The sequence below is a fragment of the Sciurus vulgaris genome (genome assembly GCF_902686455.1).
Source record: "Sciurus vulgaris genome assembly, chromosome: 4".
Taxonomy (NCBI): domain Eukaryota; kingdom Metazoa; phylum Chordata; class Mammalia; order Rodentia; family Sciuridae; genus Sciurus; species Sciurus vulgaris.
The window spans coordinates 140,907,772-140,927,529 of NC_136464.1; positions in this window are offsets into that span (position 1 = coordinate 140,907,772).

A 19,758-nucleotide genomic window follows, 5' to 3' on the forward strand; every position below is an offset into this window, starting at 1 on the left:
GGTGCAGATGATATGTTAATGAAGTTCAAAAGAAGAAAAGAATATTTTAAACTCAGTACACGGTGGAGAGGGGCTTTGTGGGACAAGTGGCATAGAACTGGGCATTTAAAGAGATAATAACACATTCCATGTGATTGGTAAGTCAGTATTGTTTCATCTGAGATTAGAATTAGCAGAAATAGATTTACTAGTTAGCTGCAATTAGAGTGCAGAGTTTCTCAAAAGCAAGGAATGGACCAAATAGTCATGAATGGCCAGCCCTTGTAGTATTGAGAATTTGAGTCACTCCAGCATGAAATCGCCTTCATTCTCATTTTCCTGCTAAACATATGCCCCAGAGTCAAATCTGGTTTTGAATACTGTCTTCCTAAGTGATCTAGGGTGGTTACTTAATTTGCAAGTCTATAACCCTCATTATAAAATAGAGAAAAAAAATCCTAATAAGTTGTTGTAGGGAATAAATATGTGTAAATCATTTAGTCACTTAGCAAACATCCCAAAACCAAACTTTTATTTCACTTCTTTTCTCATTACTTTTATCTTTTAGAACACCTTGGATTAAAGTTTGAGGGTATGTTCTAATAATTGTTCATTTTACTCTTGAATCTATAATTTGCTGAGAACACATTAGAGATAGCTCATCTCTAGTCCATGCAATGTCAACTGAGGCTGGAGGAGCCACTTTGTGTGGCTGCAAATTGGAACTGGTTGTTGACTGAGAGCCTGGGTTCCTCTCTGCATAGGCTTCGCCACAGGACTACTAGAGCCTGTCACACCATAGTAGTTATACTATAGATGATAGTTGTCCAAGAGAGAGGAAGTGGAAGCTGCCAAACTTGTCTTGAGTCAGGTATCCCTTCTGTCATATTCAGTTGGCCTGAAAGTTACATAGTCTGTCTAGACAAGAAAGAGGATAGAGAGGATGGTGAAAGAATCAGTGGTCATTTTTAATATGTAACCAGGGCATGTTTGAGAATTTTTTCCCTTAATCAAGTTGGATAAGGCATTCTTTTAAAAATAAATTAGTCAGGTACAACTACTTAGAGTATAAGCCTAGGAAGTTTCAGACAATACAGCTACAATTTTAGGCAGACATTAATTTAGTAGTAACTCCAAATGGCAGTGTAGTTATAAATTGGATTTTGAACAGCTACCCGCTCTCAATTCCTTATTATCTATAAAAAGCTTATTTGAATGGTTACCTAGCTTCAGCAAAGATTGCTTTTATATATCTGCTGTCACTGCATATTCTGCTTAATTATACTTTTTGTTGATACTGCAGTTTTTCTTTATTTTTACATCTTAGATGCAGTCTGAGGGAACAGGGAAGACCATTTAAAAAACAACAATTACTTGACAAAATGTAAGATGGAAAGTTAAAGGGGAGAATAGAGGGCCATTTAGATTATAGTCAGTGAGGCCAATCTAGACCATGAAGTCAAAAATGGAAAGTAGTTTAGTAAGGAAACAAGAGTGTTGAGTGTAGCAGACATTGTTTTATTTAGTCTACAAAGCATTTCCTTTATTTCCTTTGAAAGGCATTTTAGTCATTTAGGATATACTGAACATTTATGTCAGGCAGTAAAAACACAAAATGATTTCATTCTTAAAACGTTTAATGTGTTAAAACTAAACAAATATATTCTTAAACATAGGTAACTTTTTTGCCTCATACTTTTTAATTAATAAGAATTATTCAGAGTTGTGTTACTTATAATTACACGGCAGGACCATAAGAGAGAACATATTTTATGTGTGTGGAAAGCTTTTGGTTGTCATAGGGAACCTGGAACACAAAAGAAATTCCAATGACTTATCTTTAACATGTTTCACAATTAGCTTAAGATAGTTTAATAACACATTGAAGAGAAGATGAATCAGCCAGGCCCTTAAATATATATTTTAAAAAAATGTTTTTTTGACTCAACTGTTTTAGGATGAGCTACAGAGACTTCAGTGGGAGTCAAATATCCAAGTAGGCTGGCTTATATTTGCCCAGTGGGAATCCTGCTATCCACAAGCACTCTGCACCTTGCCCGGCAGTTGTCTCTGGGACACAAATCTCTGACTACAAAGATGATTTGATGAGAGTGAGTAAGTGTGTTACATCATCCCTAGGATAGAAACACAAAGATCCCTTTGTTTGGATCCTTTATATCCCACATTTTATACCTGACTCTGAATCGCTCCCCCCACCTCCTTACCTCGAGAATTCTTTAGCTTATATGGTTCACCTCATTGACGTGTCCCCTCTTGTAATGACTGAAAAAGTTCCCCTATGTCTGGATCTATATGGGCCACCAACTTCCTCATCCAGCAGTTCTGGTGAGGGGTGAAAGGGAATTAGAAAAATAAAGACTGACAGTTTGTCGATACAGCTGGGATCAGGTGGAATGCTGCCCTCTGATGGAGAAGCAGATCTAAAGAGTTACACCAGCCATCTTTATTTATATACGTCTCATTATCAGGTTAAAGACTGTGCGAGCATTATTCTTTGTATTCAAGAAAGTTACAGAAACTAGAACGTCTGTAGTTTTTCTAAAGTTGCAATCCACAGTTGCAACATTAGAAGCTTTGCATAGCTCTCCAGAAAGCCCATTGTTAAAAGTTACTGTAAAGGGGGCAAGCTCAGTAGTAACAGAGCTGGTGAAACATTGTGGTTGTCTAGCATAAGAATTCCTCTATTCCCAGGAGCTGTGTGCCTGAGATCAAGGTCAGAACTGATAGAACTCTTGCAAGGCCTCCTCATGCAGGGCATTGCCATAGCAGCTAAGCAACCTGTGCCCTTACACAGAAACAATCCCAGGCACCAGGCATGCTGCAGCCCTGAGGTCATCAGACACTCCTTATCTCAGTCTCTGCTCTCCCATCCTATCATGGCTCTCCACAGCCAGACCCTTACATATCAAAAAATGTGGTTTTTTGACTCAACTATTTTAGGGTAAGTTACAGAGACTTCTGTGAGAAGTCAAATATCCAAGTAGGCTGCCTTATTTTGCACAGTGGGAACCCTGTTGTCCATAAGCACTCTGCACCTTGCCCAGCAGTCAAGCATCTGGCTACAAAGATTTGACCAGAGTAAATGTGTCGCATTATCCCTCCCTTCTGATGGAAAAGCAACCCAAAGAGCATATCCCATTAACGCTAGATCAGTATCATCTATTTGTCAAAAACATTTCATGAATCATGAGCCAAAATTTTATTTATGGTGGATTGATATGCATTAGGAAATTAGAATTTTTGTTAGTATAATATATTAGCTTTGAAAGTTGAGAAGGTTCTCTGGACTCATTTTTATAGGTGGAATCTAAGTGATCTGGATCACTGCCCACCAACAAAATTGCTAGGCACAGTAGACAAAGAAAATGTTCCTCCTAATGATTTTTTATGAGCTGAGTAGCTATTGTTCCCAGCTGAGTGCTCTTTTCCTCTTTTTATTGTTGCTGAGCAAAAGAATTTATAAAAAGCTCTTTTTTTTTTTTCATTAAAAACCCTGCTCAATTGAAATTCAAGTTCATTAAGTTGTGTTCATCTCTCTTCCTGCCATACTAACCCTTTCCCCCTCTGGTCTGTTCAACAATGCCTAGCAGCAATGGTCAACATTTTAAGCCTGAACAGATTATTACATAGACATCAGTATATAGATATGTAGTCTTCAACATTAAGTGGAAGTTTAATTCCACATTGGCAGAATAGAGTCACTCAGGATGGATGTTGATCAAAAATTTCATATTAGTACCTCAACTTTCAAAGGGAAAATGACCCCTGGAAAATTAAAATGTCTGTAGCAAACTTCAGTTGTGAAGTATGGTGATAAGGTATTGGTTCTTTCTTGACATCTTCTAAGCTATAATGCCAAAGGCCAAGAAATTGAAGTTGGTTAATTTTTATAAACCCAGTGTTTTAATAATAGCTAATATTTGCAGAATAGCTATGCCATTCTACCTATGTTATCTTTTTTTTTTTAATTTTCATAGCTATCCTGAGGTAGGAACTATATTATTCCCATTTTACAGGTGGAAAACCAAAGGCTCAGAAGAGTTTAGGAACTTTTTCAATATAGCAACTTTTTACAGTAGTGGGTCTGGGATACAAATACCATTTTGCTTGACCCTGAAGCATGTGCTCTATGAAAATAGGTTATGGAAGGATCCCGTGTCTTTGGACATCACAAGCAAGGGGTTACATCTTTAATTCTATCCTGGAAGCTTGTGATATCTCTCCAACTGCACATAACAAAATTTCAGTTACATAGTTATGCAGCATGGACTTCTCTGACTCAGAGGGGATAGAGGAAGCTTTGATGAGATTTTACTTGAAACATTCATGGGCAAGAGCTCTAAAGGAGAACATCCAAGGAAAGGTTCAGAAGACAGCTCATGAAATTGAAGCAGCAGACCTTGGGAAAGAAATGAAGACATAGCTCAATATACTAACGGTGAGAACAAGAAGACCAAATTTATTGAAAGGAGCAGAGAGGCAATGAAAAATATGGTTATGGAGTAAGACAACTGAATCGAGATAACTTGCAGCAATTGAAAGGGAATTATGGGGCTTTAGTAGAATTTTTTAAATTGTTTTTCACTGTTCTCAGTTGTGGACTGAGTTATTTGTCCATGTTATGCTTTTATGCCAAAGTCAAAATTGTCTTTGCAATTATAGGGTTGTCTAGTAAAATCAGTAGAACTTTTTCTGAATGTGACTTGAGATTTTCACTTGACCATTTCCAGTGGCTGTATTTAAATGGTAAAGAGGTTTGTAACTCTTCATGACTACTATTCATAGCAGACTTGTGTGCTCCCTGAATATTAGGTACACCTGTGTTTGAAAAGAAGCACATTCCAAAGTCAACTTGGTGATTTTCCATTTATCTGTTCTTGGATCATCAATGCCTCTGTTCTTTCCTTCTGTGAATGTGGATGATCAAGAGTTGACTTTCCAAGTGTTCGTTTTGGCCTCCATTCCTGTAAAGGAGGATGAGATTATCTAATGATGTTTGTCCTCTGTGGTGAGATAGGAGACTGAATTCGCATAGTCTGCATCCTAGGACGATGTATTTTGTGGTGTTGCAGAGAGCAGCACATGCCAGGGATGCAGCTGTCCCTCATTAACCCCACTTGGATCTGAGTTACGCACTGTTCCTCAGCTTCTCAGTACTCAGGTATTCACTTTGCTGTCTTACTGTATTCCACTTGGTACTCACTGATATACAATATTGTTTGGGCTTTTTCTCTTTCTTATTAACAGGTAAATAAATATATAAAGCCAATATATCAAAGTGTGGATATACTGAACTTTAAAGAAATGAAATATTGGTGTGTTTGCTTTGTTTGAAATCATAAAGGATAAACCAAAATACTTTTATTTATATAGTTTTCCCAATATGGTTAAAATAAATTTTGACTTGCCAAAATTGAATTTACACTTTTTCTATTATAGAACTCTTGAAGATCGCCTTGTGTGTTATATAATTTCATCTACATTGTGAGCTCTTTATTAAAAGACCGAATCTTTTATATCTTTTAGACCTCTTTTGCTTCTTTATGAGATGCTGAACTTCGTTGTCCCTCAGGACAACGTATTGACTGGTTCACTCCTAAAGGCAGCTTAGAAACCAAAATCATTGATGTGTGGGTTTTCTCAGAAACCATATTGAAACTTGGTTTTTCACATTTCATACCAAAGTCAATAAGGGAAAAAGTAGAAATTAGCCCCATAGTACTTTAAAACTGATTTTTAAATTTGTTTTGTGATACAAATACCAAAGAAAAGAGCCTGATTCCTTTGTTTGTTTACTTATTTCTTGCCCCAGGTATCTTCATTTCAGTTTTTGGCCTTCAGCACTTTTGGCTGCATAAAGAATTCCAAACACAGGTATCGTTGGGAGAAATGCTGACACAACCGAGTTGTCACCCCCAGAATATATTATTGAATAGGTCTGCAGAAGTGCCTCCATCCCAAACTTATGAGTAGGTGAAGAATAAGGCCATTGTTTGGTTTTCAGCTTTCAAGAGGAGGGGCATACAGATGGGTGGGCGTGTCCTATTTCTCTCTGAACCTTTGATCATATTTCCCCCCTTCTCATATATGTGTGCATGGAAAAACAGACACATGCCTATGTGCACACCTGCCCCATAAAGGGATTATGTCTTAATAATCGTACCTATCAAGGCTAGACGGTCAGTGTATGCTGCCATCTCTTACTTGGCCTGGGAGGGTTTCATGTCATGGGTGCTGTTGTGTGATCTGAGAACGGGGGACCAGCAGTGTTGGGGTAATATAATACAAATGGTCGGTCTACCATAAAATGGGAACTTGAATTTGTTTTGTCAGAGGAGGAATGTTTTTCACAGCCATATGGTGAGTTAAGAACAATAAACAGAATCACACGGTGAGCATGTTGTATTTGACTCTGTTGATGGGATTTAGGTATGGAACATCAATTTTCTGTACAGACATAATTGAGTACATGCTACCATGATATGAAACCAGGCAAGAATACGTATGGTGTGTGGGATGTTAAATTTTAAGAAATTTAATGAAGGGGAAAGTCAGAAAACCTGGAAACATGCAACGGATGAAATTTGTTCATTTGAATTTTTTGCTCAAAATCTATATGAAGCAGTTCTTCCCCACCTGCACTCAAGTAAAAATGCAAAGGCAAATATGTGATTTTCATGTGTTGCCATCTTCCCTCCGGGGCTGATTTTGTAATCGAGCAGTAACACCTAAAGGACAGGCCGAGCCTCAGATCTGGGGTGAGGGTCTTGGTTCATTCCGGTTTAGTCCCTTAGGTCTCTGTTGCCAGCATGTCCCAGGGCCTCTTGTATTTAATTCCATCAAGAGAGAAGAGGTTTTTCCCTCATAGCCTGGCCAACAGTTACTCCTGGGGAAAGAAGAACAGTCAGGTTGACAAATTTGTCCCCAGTCTAAACTGACCAGAAATAGCTGGCATGGTGAACACCTAGTTAGTGGAGGTCAGCAGTAGGTCAGGCGGTAATTGTTCAGTGCCTCATTCACTGGCGGCAGTGGGAATTGCTGTGGTATAAATTGGCTTTAGGGGACAAATTGATCAACCAAAAGAGGTTTAAAGATTTTTAGTGTTCAGGTTACTGACAAGGGTTCCAACTCTGGACTAAATGATGAAATGCGCAGCAGTTGGCTCTTTGCTTTCCTTTAGGTCTGGGGGCTTCTCACCAACCCCCAACAGAAACCTGTTTTTGTTCTCCAGGCTGCTTAGCCTAAGACAGAGCTTTTGATCTTGACTGTCTGGATGTTGTAATTCACAGTGGCAGTGAAACTTTTTTTCTTCTAATAAGCCCTTCCACCTTTGTCCTCTCCTACTCTGGGCCTTTTGTCACATTGCATCAGTTATATCTGCACCCACCAGTTACACCCCCACAGCATGGGGATCCCAGTGTGTGGCTCCTGCTGGTGCTTGTGAGCTCTGGGCTCACAGTCTTGCTCCCCTGACCTTGCCTCATCACTTCCTCCTGGGATCCCACTCACCCACCTACCCGGAGTGAGGCAGTGAGACTAATGAGAAAGCCTGGGGAGTAATGAGGAGATTACATGGCATGTTCTGGATTCCTTGAGGTATTTGTTCAAAGCATTTTTAATATCTTTGTGAGTCACAGTAGCTTTGATTTCTCATCCAAGATCAGTTCTGCATTTCAGGAGCCACTAGGGTCGAACAGTTCTCTTTTGTACATGGGGAAAGTGCTTCACCTACGGCCTAACAGCACAGAATTCAAAACTTTCGTGGGGGGAGGTGTGTCTTTTTGTTTGCCCGTTTGTTGCTTTTTGTTTGTTTCAAGCCCCAGTCTTGAATCTTTGCTCCATTGTGCTGAGAAATCTTCTGTTTAAATCTGCTTTGGGTAATGCTGCATTGCTTTTCAGATTTCTACTTGGAGCTCCTTGTCTTTAACCAATGTCTCAAGCACATACTCCGTGGTGCATAGCATGCTCTGTGTAGCCGCTGTGCTGCAAACCTACCACACCGATGGATTTAAATTTTCTTTTGCAACCCGGCCAATCAGGTGTCCAAATATACCTTGAAACCAATTAGTATTTTCTGCAGAGCCAGGTGCAAAGCTGCCAGGTAACATCTGCAAGTGACTTGGGTTGCTCTAATGGGAACTGCACATGTTCGGCTCGATGTGAAGATGTTCTCTTGCTTGACACAGTCATCTTTGGTCTTGTTCTTCCCACTACTCCATTAGGCAGACATGTGCACACAGGTGGCTGATTTGATCTGCTTTCAGAGGGGGGCGGAGCCTAGTCTTTCTCTTCTAATCAGCAGCGTCTTTCTGCTAATATTTATGCTGCTGTCTCTTGGGAAATTCTGTCCATCCACCCAAAGTGCTTTGGAAGGGGAGCTAGGCAACAATTCTTTATGTTTTTGTCTGGGCATTTTCTGATAATACTGATGTCTAATTTAAATTATCCAATAGAGACTTATCTAAGGATTTCATGTTTCCTCCCTTTTTAAAAAAAATACAAAGATGACAGTTTTTCTCAAAGAACATACCTGAGTTCCTATAACTTTGAGGGCTGAGGACTTGGGTTCTAGTTACCTAGCTCTCTAGTTAATGCACTCTGTGACCGTGGGCAGGACACAGACGTCTGTGAAGTTTTTGAATTAGATATTTACTAACCTGCAATCTGCAGGAGTCCCACTAACCTAAGTTTAAATCCCTGATCCACTCTATTAGCACAGTGATCTTGGGGTAGTTGTGTAAGCTGTCTTTTGATTTCCTAACCCACAATAACATGTACCTGAGAGGGTTATTTGGAGAGTTTAAATAGATGTGCCTGTATAGTATTTGTACACAGTAGCTCTCCCAAAATGTTCCTTTTTACTGCCTATTGTTTTTATTCCATTGGCTTTTTACTTCAAGTTCCTTCCAGGGACCCTTGGATAGGAAGGTGAGTGGGATCTCAGAGGAGGAGATGAGGCAAGGAATATAAAGTAGAATAAATATAATACTTTGTAATATAAATATTACGATAACAAGTGATATTTTAAATAATAAGTGAAAATTATCAATGATTTCAACATTCTTATTTCAACCATTTTCTTTTTTTCTGGAGTTCCTTCCAGTACCTTTTTATAGAGAGCCTTGGGAATTTGTCTTATAGAAAATGCCTGAGGACAGATGCGCAAATCCTAGGACCAAAATCAGGTGATAGCATGTTATAATGATATTGTGATGAAATTTGAACAGCTTTACCAAATAGGTAACTGTTCACCATACTATGGCTAAGGGAGAATACTTTTTTAGCAGCTGAAAACCATCTAAGAGCATTTTTTTAAAAAGAGTGCTTCTGCCAGATTTATAGCAATGCAAAATGATAATCATAGCTGTCAAATATTGGTGTTGGTGTCATTTTTTATATTACCTCTTTAAGCCTAATGACCCAATTAACTATTTTTATCCTAATTTTACACAAGGAGAGGGTTCAAGAACTCCAGTACCTTTGACAGAGTCACACAATCAGGAGTGGGAGATCAGGATCTGCTCCAGGGTGTCTAAACCCAAAAGTCTGTCCTCTTTCTCCTTTTCTGTGGAGCATTTCCTGGGGAGCATTTCTTAGGTGACTACCAAACTTGCCCTTAAGTTTGTTCGTTTGTTTGGGGTATTTTTTTGCTCCAGGGATTGAATCCCCAGCCTTTTTAAATTTTGAGACAATGTCTCACTTAGTTGCTTAGGGTCTTACAAAGTTGCTGAGGTTGGCCTCCAATTTGTGATTCTCCTGCCCCAGCCTCCCGAGTTGCTGGGATTGCAGGCGTGCACCACTTTCCCGGTGCCCTCAAGCTTTTTAGCCTAAATTCCTGGAAACTTTGCTCCCCCACAGGAAGGCACCCATGAAACATCCAAGAGGCACTTTTGTGACAAGTCGACTCAAGTAGCCTGATCTGGAACTGGAAGAGACCTTGTAGATCTCCAAGCCCCCTTTAAACATGGCCTCGTGGGACTTCCAGGTCCATGGCACTTGATCACAGCAAAGATGATCAACACTGTAAATTAAAAGAATCAGATCTTGGTGCAAGAGCAAATGTTTCCACTTTTATGTCATCTCCATTGGGAAATGGCAGAAATCCAAGAATTTAGGCTTTGGAGATAGACTAATGTGGATTTCAGTTCTGGGTCATATACATACTTGTGTGGCTTTGAACAAGTTACTTAACCACCATGAGCCTCATCTTCCTTTTCTGTAGAGGTAAGATTATCTGCTTCACAGGATTGCTGTGAAGTGCAGTAAGCTGATGGGTATAAACTGTCCATCGTGGTACCTGGTTCATGGCTGGTACTCCAGAATCGTGAGCATAGTTGATGTCCTTTCATTAGACCAGAGACTCTCCACTTGGGCTGTTTCTTAGAATCACCTGGTAGCTTTTAAAATTCCCAGTGCCTAGGAAGAATGTCCATCTTTCTTGGGTGGAGCCAGCCAACAATATTTTTCAAAGTTCCTCTGTGGTTTCCCTTTCCTGCTATGGTTGAGCATCCCTAGACTAGACTTGGGCACAGAGAGGCCTGGGCATGGAGCTGGGCCTGTCTGCAAGGGCTCTGCAGGAACAGAGCTCAAGAAGGCACCAAGGGTTGGGGTGGGCTGGGGGTGGGCAGCCTGGGAAGGAGTGTTGGCAGGACTATTCCAGGGGCCTAAATGAAGCGAATACCTTGGGACCTTTCCTTTCCTTGCAGCATTTTTATCCATGTGAAACCAGCTTGAAATAAAATTATAGGAGCTTGAAGAAGTTTCACATAGGCAAGGAGGAAGGTATCAGCTGAAGGAGACTACAACTGCAGGTCTGACCATGAAGTCAGTTGGACTTTCAGTACAAGGCGACCAAAGTGATTATCTCTCTCTCCCCACCAGGGGTCAAGGAATGGCAGATTCATTTCCTTGAACAGGGTCTCCCCAAATCACCACTGGAAGGTATGATATGGTCCTGGGGGATTGGTCAGATATGCAGAATCCCAGACCCCACTGCAGACTACTGAATCATAATCTCTAGTGGTGGGGTTTTATGACCTGTAACGTGATTCCACGTGATTATCAAGGAAGCTCTGCTACAGTGAAAACAGAACAAGCTTTAGGGGCAAAGAGTGTGTCTGAGTTTGAGCCCTGGCTCTTCCTCATTAGCTGTGTGATCTTTGAAAGGTTACTTAAGTTCTCTGAACTCCTGTTTCCTCATCCATAAGTCATGGACAAAATGATTTACTTTAATAATGAACCTCAATGAAATTGTGAATGGAATAAAGAGGGGTCTGTGGTTTGGAATAGGAAAATAATTGTCTTTATTTTCACTGACCTCTAACTGAAATTCAGCATTTTCTTTGATTATGATTGTAAACATTTGGTATTGACCAGTAATTGTCACCAACAGAGCTTGTGGACATTTTCATATTACAGTTGTTGCAGATATCTCTAAGTAGCATTTGTATTCATCTACTTCAAAATTACAGTCATTTTTAGACTTGCCTCTAGATCTTGATATTTAATGCATTAATAATGAGGCACATACACTATTACACTGTTATGAAGGTTTTTTAATTTTATGAAAATTGTATTTCAAACTAATTGGTTTCCTTTGTAATTATTTTTATTTTGAGTGTGCATTGGAAAACATTATTCTGAAAAGGGATCAATAGGCTCATGGTACAAAAAAAGAAAACGTAAAAAACTCTTCTCTGTCTCATAAGCTGTTGCAATGATTAAATGATGGAATCATATGTGTCTAAAATTTTGCAGGCACTCAAATAGCAGTACCCTGATTGTCCTTCTTAACATGGTCATAGCTTGCTTTGTTCAAAGTCTAGTCCAAAGCTTTCTCTGGGTTTTCCTGGGGATTGGGTCAGAATATGCACCCTGTTCACTCTGGCCTGTCACCTTTCCTGCATTTTCTGGCTAATTCTGGTTTTATTAAATAAGAGTTGAGTACCCACTCTGTGCTAGAGAGGGGGAGCTAATAATTATTTATTTTTCAGAACTGGAAATCAGACCCAGAACTTCAAGCATGCTGGGCAAATGCTATCACTGATCGATATCTCCATCTGTTATGGTTTGGATGTGAGGTGTCCCCCAAAAGCTCAGGTGTGAGACAGTGCAAGAACACTCAGAAGTGAAATGATTGGATTATGAGAGCCTTTGCCCAAATCCGTGAGTTAATCCCCTGATGGGATTAACTGAGTGGTAACAAGGCAGGTGGGTGTGGCTGGAGGAGGTGGGTCATTTGGGGCATGACTTTGGGGCATATATTTTGTATCTGGCCAGTGGAGTCTCTTTGCTTCCTGATCATCATGTGAGGTGCTTTCCTGTACCACACTTTTCCGCCATGATGTTCAGCCTCACCTTGAGCCCCAAGGAATGGAGTTGGCTGTTTATGGACTGAGACTTCTGAACTGAGCTCCTAAATAAAATTTTCCTCCACCAATTGTTCTTGTCAGGTCAAATGTCAAAACTGGCATTTGACCTTCATGCAGCTGTGTATATTCCTGGTGGACCTAAGAAATTCAGATGGAGTGGGAGAGAGTGGGAACTCTTGCATCTTCCTAGCTCAAGAAGATGACAGAAGGGTACTTGTATATTCAAATGAGCATTATTAAGCACTGACTATGTACCAGGCCTATGTGAGTCTCCAGGATAACCCAGCAAGGTTGCTCATGAATCCTGCCTTTGAGAAGACCCTGTGGGCCCTGGGAGCACCGAGAACCACAACTAACCCAGAGCAAATAGTGAAGACTGAAACAAAGGTCCCCTGAGCACTTGGTGCAATGTGAATTCTGTGATGGTAAATTTTACCTGTCAACTGGGTTGAGCCACAGCACCTGGACAGTTTGTCAAACATTATTCTGGATGTTTCTGTGAGGATGTTTTTTGAATGAGATTAACATTTAAATTGGAGGTTGGTGCTAGAATCAAACCCTTGTGCCTGCTAAGCACACACTCTACCTCCAAGGTACACCCGCAATCCCTAAATTGAAGGACTTCTAAGTTGAGTGCCTCCTTTGTGTCAGCAGGAGCCAATCAGTTAACAACCTTAACAGAACAAAGACTGACCTCCTCCAAACAAAGGGAATTCTGCCCACAGATGGTCTGTCTTCGGATTTCCCATACAACATTGGCTCTTCCCTGGGAATTCAGCCTGCCAACCCACGCTGCAGAGTTTGGCCTTGCCAGTTCATGACCTCATGAGTAATTCCTTAAAGTGAATTCCTGTCTGTCTATGTACATGCACATCATATTGATTCAGTTTCTCTGGAGAACTCTGACTAATGCAAAGTCCAATTGGCTACATCCATTAGTAATTATGCTCCTGTGTGCTTTACTTTTGGTTTGATTATGTCTCACATTATGCATCTCCTTTCCTGGCACTCTGGAACCCTGAGAGATTCGTTTCATCTTGGACCCCTTGCAATTGTGATACATTTCTGGGCTAACGTAACCAATGCTGATTCACTGGGCACAAAACACCTGGGAGCATTGGGAAGCCTGGGGTTGGGAGGAAAAATAGCTGGCATTTATTGGGTGCCTACTGACTTCCAGACATTGAGCATGTTACATTTGTCCTAACTTCTCATTGCTCGGTGTGCAACAAGGTAAGCAGAATTATGCCCATTGCACAGACAAACTGAGGTCTGGGGATGGTAAGTGACTTGCCTGAATTTACTCAGCTAATAAGAATGAGAGCTGGTATCCAAACCTGAATCTCTCTCGTTTCCGAGACACCTAAAACCAAACCTGTAAAACACAAGGTGCAGTTTCCCACAGAAGTTGCCAGGCCCGTGGAAGAGGAGCAACCCAAGAGCTTCCCCCAAACAAAGGGCCCCATAGCCACACTACCACCTAACATGAAGGATTTCTCTGTACCCACTTGAAGCCTATCAGGATAATCACCAAACTCTCAAATAGAGGAGCCCTTCAGTCTCTAGGGAATCTTTCTATCTCAATTCTGAGCCCCAAAGCTTGGGTTCCTCCCAGGGCTCTGGAACATAGACTGTCAAGGGCCACTTGATGCTCTCCATATTTCATTCCACTCTGACCCTGCCATTTTGCCTGGCCGATGAGAACATCACATGGGGCAGAGTGGAAAGCTGCCTGCAGCCCCCAGGAGATTGCATCTATCTCTTGTATCCTTATCTGCGTGCTCTGTCACTCCATCAGACAAGGAAAGGAAATTGGTCTAGCGCAGTTTGCTCTCCAGAAAGCAACTTTGGCTGCTAATTCCACCAAAGAGGATGGATTTATTTGGGTGTTTCTTTCCAAAGTGAATGAACAGACCTCTTCAGAGCTGCCCAGGATTAACTGAAAGACCTGAGCTACCATGCCAGGCCCACCTGTTGAGGGGAGAGAAGCCAAATGGGGCAGATGGGATCAAAGCAGAGCCAGCGGAGAGTCTCTTAATTTAGCACCAGAGTCCTCTCTCACCCTGCCCAGGCCTTCCTGGAAATTGGAAGGACGTAAAAGGCCAAAATATGAGTCAGAGGAAACCATCCAGGAGCCTGTGTATGAAAAACTCACCTCCAAACTGCAGCAGTGAATTTAGAGCAAAAGGGATGAAAAACAAAACAAACGTTGGTTGTACTCTTTTGCCTGGAAGGGTCTGACTTGCCTTGTCCTCTTCCTGAATGAATAGCTACCTTCTTCCTTCCAAGGACGTCCATCAGGAGCCCCACAGCGCTCCTCCCTGGCCCACCTCCCAAGGAAGACGGGGCCTTTCCTGTGCATCCTCAGCACATTGGAAACAACCTCCCTACACAGTTCTAAGCCAGTATTATGGAGTGTTTTTATCTGACCTCACAAAAGGAGTAAAGGTGGATTACAAACCCACCATATTAAAAGGTAAAATAAATGCTTTATGTATTAAATACATATTAAAAGGTAAAATAAACCATTAAAACTGGAGATAAAATTAAGGCAAAAGGAAATAAGGGTTAGAAAAGTAAGAAAAGCTGGCAGTGTTGCCTAGTGGTCAAGCGTGTGCTTTATATGCATGAGATCCTGGGTTCATTCTCCAACACTGCAGACAAGAGAGGAAGGGGAGGGGAGGGGAGGGGAGCGGGAGGGGAGGGGAGGGGAGAGGGAGGGGAGGGGAGGGAAGGGAAGGGAAGGGAAGGGAAGGGAAGGGAAGGGAAGGGAAGGGAAAAGGAGAAAAAGTATAGAGAAGGCTTAGGTATAAAATACATACTCTGAGGTCTTCTCCTCAGACTTCAGGTGGGCTGTGCATGGCCTGTCCCCAAGCTCTCTGGCAGCCACCAGTTCCTTGATTCGCTCTGCTCACTATTGGTTGGGAGAGGCACAGCTTTTCCAGTTTCTGACACCTAAGATGAACTTCTGCCATGATTTCTCATAAATAGGACCCTGCCAGGGGTCATGAGCAATGTCTTCCACAATGTCCTTGGGGTGGATACTGTGGCTGTGTCATATACATCCTTTCTGTTCACCCATGACATCACACCACAATGCCCTTTGGAGAAAGCAGTTGTGCAGAATGGCCAATGTGAGATTTGGCTGAATGGTTTCCTGAAGCCTGGCTGGATTCACAGCTAAGCTTTACTGAATCTAAGGGAACTCAGATCTCACTTGCCTCAGTGGAGATTTGGATAAGTGTTATTCCCTTATTCACAAATGAACATTCTTGTCATCCCTGGGTATCTGAGCACTTTCCTGGCTTTGTGGAATTCCCTAAGCTAAGTCAGAGCCTGCTTCCCTTTATAGAAGCTGAAAGAGGCAGTTACTTGCTTCCCCAGGCTTCGCTGCAGCTGGCAGGTTGGCAGATGACTGAGGTACCACCAACTAGACACACTGCCCCAGAGTGACTGCAGAAGGATGGCCTTTTTTTAGGGCAGCACTGGCATCCACCCTGCTGGTGACATCCTGTGATAAGAGCTCTCGGTAATGAAACTGTGCTTCCCCACTCAACCTGAGTCATCATTCTGGCTGCAGGAGCCCTGAACCTGGTTTTCCCGCCCTCCTAGTGCTTCTGTGCACCTCTAAATATCTTTGTAAAGAGTTTGTTTTCTGTTTAAATCAGCCTGGGTTGGTTTCAGTTGCAAGAAAGCCTGCCTAATGGACGCTGCTGTCTTTTTTTCAGCCTTCCACCCACCTAACATGCAGAGCATAGAAAAGTCAGACTGCTGTGAAAACCAAGGATGCATAAAGATGTAAGGACACAGCCAGGTCTGCCCACAGAGTCCCTGGGAGGCCTGGACAGAAACTCCATGAACCCTAACAAAGAGAAAACAACTTACAGATCTGTAGCACAGGCCCACATGGAGGCAGCTCAGTGCTAGACCAGATGGAAGCCCAAAGCTTGGATCTGTACTGTCCAACATGGTAGCTAATACTCAGAGGTGGCTGTTGAAATATGAATTTAAATAAGTTGACATTAAATAAAATTAAAAATTAATATCCTCAGGGACACTAACCACATATCAAGTGCTCAGTAGCAACATGCACCTCCTGGCTACCATTTTGCAGAGCACAGATATGGAACATTTCCATCAGTGCAAGAAGTTTCATGGTAAGCACTGATCCAGAACCTTAGAATCCCAGGCAGGATTACTGCCTCGTGGAGTTGATATGTCATTTCCAGTGGTTGACAGGGCTGGCAGTAGAAAGGTAGTAAGGCAGCAGTTCTATCCTGCTTCCTGGCAGGCCTCAAGTTCATCCCAGGTGTTAGGACCACAACAAACTAGGTCCGCCGAGAAAAGCACAGGCATGGACAGCCCCATTTACACTGCTGGGCATTCATCATAGGTCCTTTGTACTGCTTGTGGTTGACTTGAAGGAAACAAAAGCAAAGGCAGCCTTGATGTGTCCTCACCATCAGGCTTCCCATCCTTGGGCCTGGTCCAGGCTCTACAGTCTGGGCTTACACAGAAGCTATCTCCTGTGCAGGTGTCTTTGTTCATTTTATGTTGTAATGACAAACTATAAAGTACGGTTAATTCATAAAGAATAGAAGTATATTTAGCTCATGGTTCTGGAGGCTGGGAAGTCTGCATCTGCTTGGCATCTGGTGAGGATCTTCTTGCTGCATCATGATATGGCAGAAGGCATCACATTGCAAGACAGAGCAAGCCCAGGTCAGTCCAGATCTTTCTTACTCTTCTTATACAGTCATCAATATCATCAGGGGGGGCTTCATTTGATGACCTTATCTAATCATAATTACTGCCCAAGGACCCCCACCTCCAAACACCACCAATGTATGGATTTAGGGACTAAGTTTCAACTTGAGCTTTAGAGGAGACACTTGAACCATAGCAATGGGGAAGTTCATTTATGTTCTCTGTCTCAACCTAGGCAGGGACTTTCTACCGATCCTAGCACAGTGTTGTACACATCAAAGTACTCAGTAAACAATCTTTGGGTTGACATGGACTTGACACAGATCCAGAAGGATTTGATGTAGGATGGTCAGATAATTTTCATTCTAAATGTCTTCCTCTCAGATCAAGGAAAGGGGGGAAGATGCTGTAATAATGATGCTAATGACAATGGCACATTGATGGAAAAATGGGAATATAGAATATGCATTCATTATCATTAGAACATGCAAAAGATAGGTTACATGTGTGAAGATTTGTGGCATTATGGTAATTATTTTCAGATTCCTGAAATATTGTTATTACCTATATCAGAGTGGTTAGGAATATGTGCAGACAGACATGGTCCTCCTTGTGAACTGGGAGAAGTAACAGTACCGACATCACTGGGCTAAGGACTAAATGAAAACGTGCAAGAAAGATTTAGCATGGCCTTTGGCACATGAAAAATGCTAGGTACAAGGTAGCAGTTCTTACTGCACTAGAAATTTGGGTGGAAAAGAGAGTAGGACATGGAATCTTCATTTTGCTGGGGCTGCTCCTGTCTCCTGTGGGGTGGAAATGGGAAGTCTCTGGGCCTGGGGATGGGATTCTGGGTCCTGTCAGTTCTCCCCACAGGGCAGCCCAGTTTAATCTCCTCTGAACTTTCCAGCAAGGGGATGCTGCCAACCATCTCTTACCTTTTTATGCTTCTTGGTTTAAGTCCAAGGGGGTTTAGAAGGATTTTTTTTCTTTTTTTTTTTTTAATTTCAGGTTTGTCATATTTGCAAATGAGCTTGCCCTTTGAAGCAAATCTGAACAAAGTAGGGACACTGTCCAGTTTTCTTTCTGGTGTCTGCTCTGCTCCCTTCTGTTCAAGTCCTGCAGCTGCTAATGAAGGCCTCAGCTAGCTCCCCGGGAGGGCAGAGAGCCTTCACTTTCATCTCTCTCCCTTCCTCCCTCCCTCTCACAAACACACACCCACATTCTGAGACTCTGGGGGGCTGCCCTTCTTGTCTGATCTTCCTTTTCTTCCTTTCCCCCTTCCCTTCTCCATCTTGCTGTTTTCTCCATCTTTCCCGATGACTCTTTCTCTGCATAACACTGACTCTTCTATTTCCTTTCTCTCATAGTAAGTGTGGTGCAAGTAATTACCATTATTATGATGGTCTCTCCCTCTTTCTCTCTCTTCCTTGTCTGTCATTGTCCTGTCTCTCCTGCTAACTGGCTATTTCTCTCATCGGTTCGCTGCTCTCTCTCTCCATCTCCTGTTATCTGTATTTCCCTTCGTCTTTCTGTGCATCTGTTTTTGATCTTCTCTTCTCCCTTGACTGTCTCTCTCTGGCTCTTTGTTTTCCTTAAATTTTCAAGGTCACACTGGGAGCTGTGGTCTAGAGAGCTGGTGGTATTACAAGGAGCATGACCCCATGATCGCCACCTCACTTCCAACAGGCACTGGAGAGGCTCTGCAGAAACCTGCCTGTCCTGGAGAGGATCCTCCTTCCCTAAGCCAACTGCACCTGGAAGGCTTCAGCGTGCCAAGCAAGCCCTGCGTTTCCTTCTTTCTTCTTTTCTAAAGTCCTTTTTCCTAAAGAGAAAATACTGTGCATGGGGACCCACCTGCAAAAACTTTTGGGTGAGGAAATCATGGCACAATGCTTGCAAATCAAACTTTCCAATACCCAAAGTATGGAGCCAAAAATCTTTGTAACTGTTGATTTAGTCTACATGTAGACATGCAGAATAATTGAGTAAGATATTTATAATTGAACTATTGCACTTTATCTTCACCCTTTCACAGTCAACATTTCTATACTTTATCCTACTCTTTGTTTCTCCGAATAACTACTATTATTATTATTATTATTATTTTGGTACTAGGGATTGAACCCAGGGGCACTCTACCACTGAGCTACATCCCTAGCACTTTGTTTTTATTTTGGAATGGGTATTGCTAAGTTGCAGAAACTTGTGATCCTCCTACCCCAGTCTCCCCAGTCGCCGGGATTACAGGTGTGCAATACCATGCCTGGCCAGGATGACCGTTTTTATAGTAGGACAGATGGTGCTATTATCTCCATTTTCTAAAATGGGAACTGAGGCTCAGCACGACACAATGTTTGTTCACCCTCACATGCCCGTTGCCCCAGGGTCCAGTATATTCATCTGTTAGAGATCACAAGCCCTCTCCTGATCCTTGGTGTCCCCGTCAGCTCTAGGACTCCGATTCCTGCCAGGAATCCCCAGACAGACTAAACATGCCCAAGAGAACCTGTGTGGCTTTAACCATATCATGCCCTTTGTAAATCATGGTCAGCAGGCCCCATGTGCTCCAGCCCATGTGCTCCGGGCTGAAGAGCAGCTCAAAGATCTAATCATGTTCTCCATCTCAGTCCCCAGCAGTGAATCTTACAGCCACACAGCAAGTGCTAAAGCAGAAATC